Source organism: Pseudophryne corroboree, unplaced genomic scaffold (assembly GCF_028390025.1).
Source record: "Pseudophryne corroboree isolate aPseCor3 unplaced genomic scaffold, aPseCor3.hap2 scaffold_144, whole genome shotgun sequence".
NCBI lineage: Eukaryota > Metazoa > Chordata > Amphibia > Anura > Myobatrachidae > Pseudophryne > Pseudophryne corroboree.
Genome location: NW_026968068.1, coordinates 482,785 through 487,189, shown reverse-complemented (window position 1 = coordinate 487,189; position 4,405 = coordinate 482,785).

Below are 4,405 nucleotides of genomic sequence, written 5' to 3'. Positions count from 1 at the left end.
GCAAAGAGCTGCGCATTGGAAAATTCAGGGCTATGTCGTGTAGATGATGGCCTAACAGGAGGCTTTAAAATTTTCTTTCTAGTGCCCTTCGTTTGGGAGAAAAATGCAATGGTACAAGACAGCTTTTCCTTGCCAATATCTCTCTTTTGCAAAGAGCTGCGCATTGGAAAATTCAGGGCTATGTCGTGTAGATGATGGCCTAACAGGAGGCTTTAAAATGTTCTTTCTAGTGTCCTTCGTTTGGGAGAAAAATGCAATGGTACAAGACAGCTTTTCCTTGCCAATATCTCTCTTTTGCAAAGAGCTGCGCATTGGAAAATTCAGGGCTATGTCGTGTAGATGATGGCCTAACAGGAGGCTTTAAAATTTTCTTTCTAGTGTCCATCGTTTGGGAGAAAAACGCAATGGTACAAGACAGCTTTTCCTTGCCAATATCTCTCTTTTGCAAAGAGCTGCGCATTGGAAAATTCAGGGCTATGTCGTGTAGATGATGGCCTAACAGGAGGCTTTAAAATTTTCTTTCTAGTGTCCTTCGTTTGGGAGAAAAATGCAATGGTACAAGACAGCTTTTCCTTGCCAATATTTCTCTTTTGCAAAGAGCTGCGCATTGGAAAATTCAGGGCTATGTCGTGTAGATGATGGCCTAACAGGAGGCTTTAAAATTTTCTTTCTAGTGACCTTCGTTTGGGAGAAAAATGCAAAGGTACAAGACAGCTTTTCCTTGCCAATATCTCTCTTTTGCAAAGAGCTGCGCATTGGAAAATTCAGGGCTATGTCGTGTAGATGATGGCCTAACAGGAGGCTTTAAAATTTTCTTTCTAGTGACCTTCGTTTGGGAGAAAAATGCAAAGGTACAAGACAGCTTTTCCTTGCCAATATCTCTCTTTTGCAAAGAGCTGCGCATTGGAAAATTCAGGGCTATGTCGTGTAGATGATGGCCTAACAGGAGGCTTTAAAATTTTCTTTCTAGTGCCCTTCGTTTGGGAGAAAAATGCAATGGTACAAGACAGCTTTTCCTTGCCAATATCTCTCTTTTGCAAAGAGCTGCGCATTGGAAAATTCAGGGCTATGTCGTGTAGATGATGGCCTAACAGGAGGCTTTAAAATTTTCTTTCTAGTGTCCTTCGTTTGGGAGAAAAATGCAAAGGTACAAGACAGCTTTTCCTTGCCAATATCTCTCTTTTGCAAAGAGCTACGCATTGGAAAATTCAGGGCTATGTCGTGTAGATGATGGCCTAACAGGAGGCTTTAAAATTTTCTTTCTAGTGACCTTCGTTTGGTAGAAAAATGCAAAGGTACAAGACAGCTTTTCCTTGCCAATATCTCTCTTTTGCAAAGAGCTGCGCATTGGAAAATTCAGGGCTATGTCGTGTAGATGATGGCCTAACAGGAGGCTTTAAAATATTCTTTCTAGTGTCCTTCGTTTGGGAGAAAAATGCAATGGTACAAGACAGCTTTTCCTTGCCAATATCTCTCTTTTGCAAAGAGCTGCGCATTGGAAAATTCAGGGCTATGTCGTGTAGATGATGGCCTAACAGGAGGCTTTAAAATTTTCTTTCTAGTGACCTTCGTTTGGGAGAAAAATGCAAAGGTACAAGACCGCTTTTCCTTGCCAATATCTCTCTTTTGCAAAGAGCTGCGCATTGGAAAATTCAGGGCTATGTCGTGTAGATGATGGCCTAACAGTAGGCTTTAAAATTTTCTTTCTAGTGTCCTTCGTTTGGGAGAAAAATGCAAAGGTACAAGACAGCTTTTCCTTGCCAATATCTCTCTTTTGCAAAGAGCTGCGCATTGGAAAATTCAGGGCTATGTCGTGTAGATGATGGCCTAACAGGAGGCTTTAAAATGTTCTTTCTAGTGTCCTTCGTTTGGGAGAAAAATGCAATGGTACAAGACAGCTTTTCCTTGCCAATATCTCTCTTTTGCAAAGAGCTGCGCATTGGAAAATTCAGGGCTATGTCGTGTAGATGATGGCCTAACAGGAGGCTTTAAAATTTTCTTTCTAGTGTCCTTCGTTTGGGAGAAAAATGCAATGGTACAAGACAGCTTTTCCTTGCCAATATCTCTCTTTTGCAAAGAGCTGCGCATTGGAAAATTCAGGGCTATGTCGTGTAGATGATGGCCTAACAGGAGGCTTTAAAATTTTCTTTCTAGTGACCTTCGTTTGGGAGAAAAATGAAAAGGTACAAGACAGCTTTTCCTTGCCAATATCTCTCTTTTGCAAAGAGCTGCGCATTGGAAAATTCAGGGCTATGTCGTGTAGATGATGGCCTAACAGGAGGCTTTAAAATGTTCTTTCTAGTGTCCTTCGTTTGGGAGAAAAATGCAATGGTACAAGACAGCTTTTCCTTGCCAATATCTCTCTTTTGCAAAGAGCTGCGCATTGGAAAATTCAGGGCTATGTCGTGTAGATGATGGCCTAACAGGAGGCTTTAAAATTTTCTTTCTAGTGTCCTTCGTTTGGGAGAAAAATGCAATGGTACAAGACAGCTTTTCCTTGCCAATATCTCTCTTTTGCAAAGAGCTGCGCATTGGAAAATTCAGGGCTATGTCGTGTAGATGATGGCCTAACAGGAGGCTTTAAAATTTTCTTTCTAGTGACCTTCGTTTGGGAGAAAAATGCAAAGGTACAAGACAGCTTTTCCTTGCCAATATCTCTCTTTTGCAAAGAGCTGCGCATTGGAAAATTCAGGGCTATGTCGTGTAGATGATGGCCTAACAGGAGGCTTTAAAATTTTCTTTCTAGTGCCCTTCGTTTGGGAGAAAAATGCAATGGTACAAGACAGCTTTTCCTTGCCAATATCTCTCTTTTGCAAAGAGCTGCGCATTGGAAAATTCAGGGCTATGTCGTGTAGATGATGGCCTAACAGGAGGCTTTAAAATTTTCTTTCTAGTGACCTTCGTTTGGGAGAAAAATGCAAAGGTACAAGACAGCTTTTCCTTGCCAATATCTCTCTTTTGCAAAGAGCTGCGCATTGGAAAATTTAGGGCTATGTCGTGTAGATGATGGCCTAACAGGAGGCTTTAAAATTTTCTTTCTAGTGTCCTTCGTTTGGGAGAAAAATGCAATGGTACAAGACAGCTTTTCCTTGCCAATATCTCTCTTTTGCAAAGAGCTGCGCATTGGAAAATTCAGGGCTATGTCGTGTAGATGATGGCCTAACAGGAGGCTTTAAAATTTTCTTTCTAGTGACCTTCGTTTGGGAGAAAAATGCAAAGGTACAAGACAGCTTTTCCTTGCCAATATCTCTCTTTTGCAAAGAGCTGCGCATTGGAAAATTCAGGGCTATGTCGTGTAGATGATGGCCTAACAGGAGGCTTTAAAATTTTCTTTCTAGTGACCTTCGTTTGGGAGAAAAATGCAAAGGTACAAGACAGCTTTTCCTTGCCAATATCTCTCTTTTGCAAAGAGCTGCGCATTGGAAAATTCAGGGCTATGTCGTGTAGATGATGGCCTAACAGGAGGCTTTAAAATTTTCTTTCTAGTGCCCTTCGTTTGGGAGAAAAATGCAATGGTACAAGACAGCTTTTCCTTGCCAATATCTCTCTTTTGCAAAGAGCTGCGCATTGGAAAATTCAGGGCTATGTCGTGTAGATGATGGCCTAACAGGAGGCTTTAAAATTTTCTTTCTAGTGTCCTTCGTTTGGGAGAAAAATGCAAAGGTACAAGACAGCTTTTCCTTGCCAATATCTCTCTTTTGCAAAGAGCTACGCATTGGAAAATTCAGGGCTATGTCGTGTAGATGATGGCCTAACAGGAGGCTTTAAAATTTTCTTTCTAGTGACCTTCGTTTGGGAGAAAAATGCAAAGGTACAAGACAGCTTTTCCTTGCCAATATCTCTCTTTTGCAAAGAGCTGCGCATTGGAAAATTCAGGGCTATGTCGTGTAGATGATGGCCTAACAGGAGGCTTTAAAATGTTCTTTCTAGTGTCCTTCGTTTGGGAGAAAAATGCAATGGTACAAGACAGCTTTTCCTTGCCAATATCTCTCTTTTGCAAAGAGCTGCGCATTGGAAAATTCAGGGCTATGTCGTGTAGATGATGGCCTAACAGTAGGCTTTAAAATTTTCTTTCTAGTGTCCTTCGTTTGGGAGAAAAATGCAAAGGTACAAGACAGCTTTTCCTTGCCAATATCTCTCTTTTGCAAAGAGCTGCGCATTGGAAAATTCAGGGCTATGTCGTGTAGATGATGGCCTAACAGGAGGCTTTAAAATGTTCTTTCTAGTGTCCTTCGTTTGGGAGAAAAATGCAATGGTACAAGACAGCTTTTCCTTGCCAATATCTCTCTTTTGCAAAGAGCTGCGCATTGGAAAATTCAGGGCTATGTCGTGTAGATGATGGCCTAACAGGAGGCTTTAAAATTTTCTTTCTAGTGTCCTTCGTTTGGGAGAAAAATGCAATGGT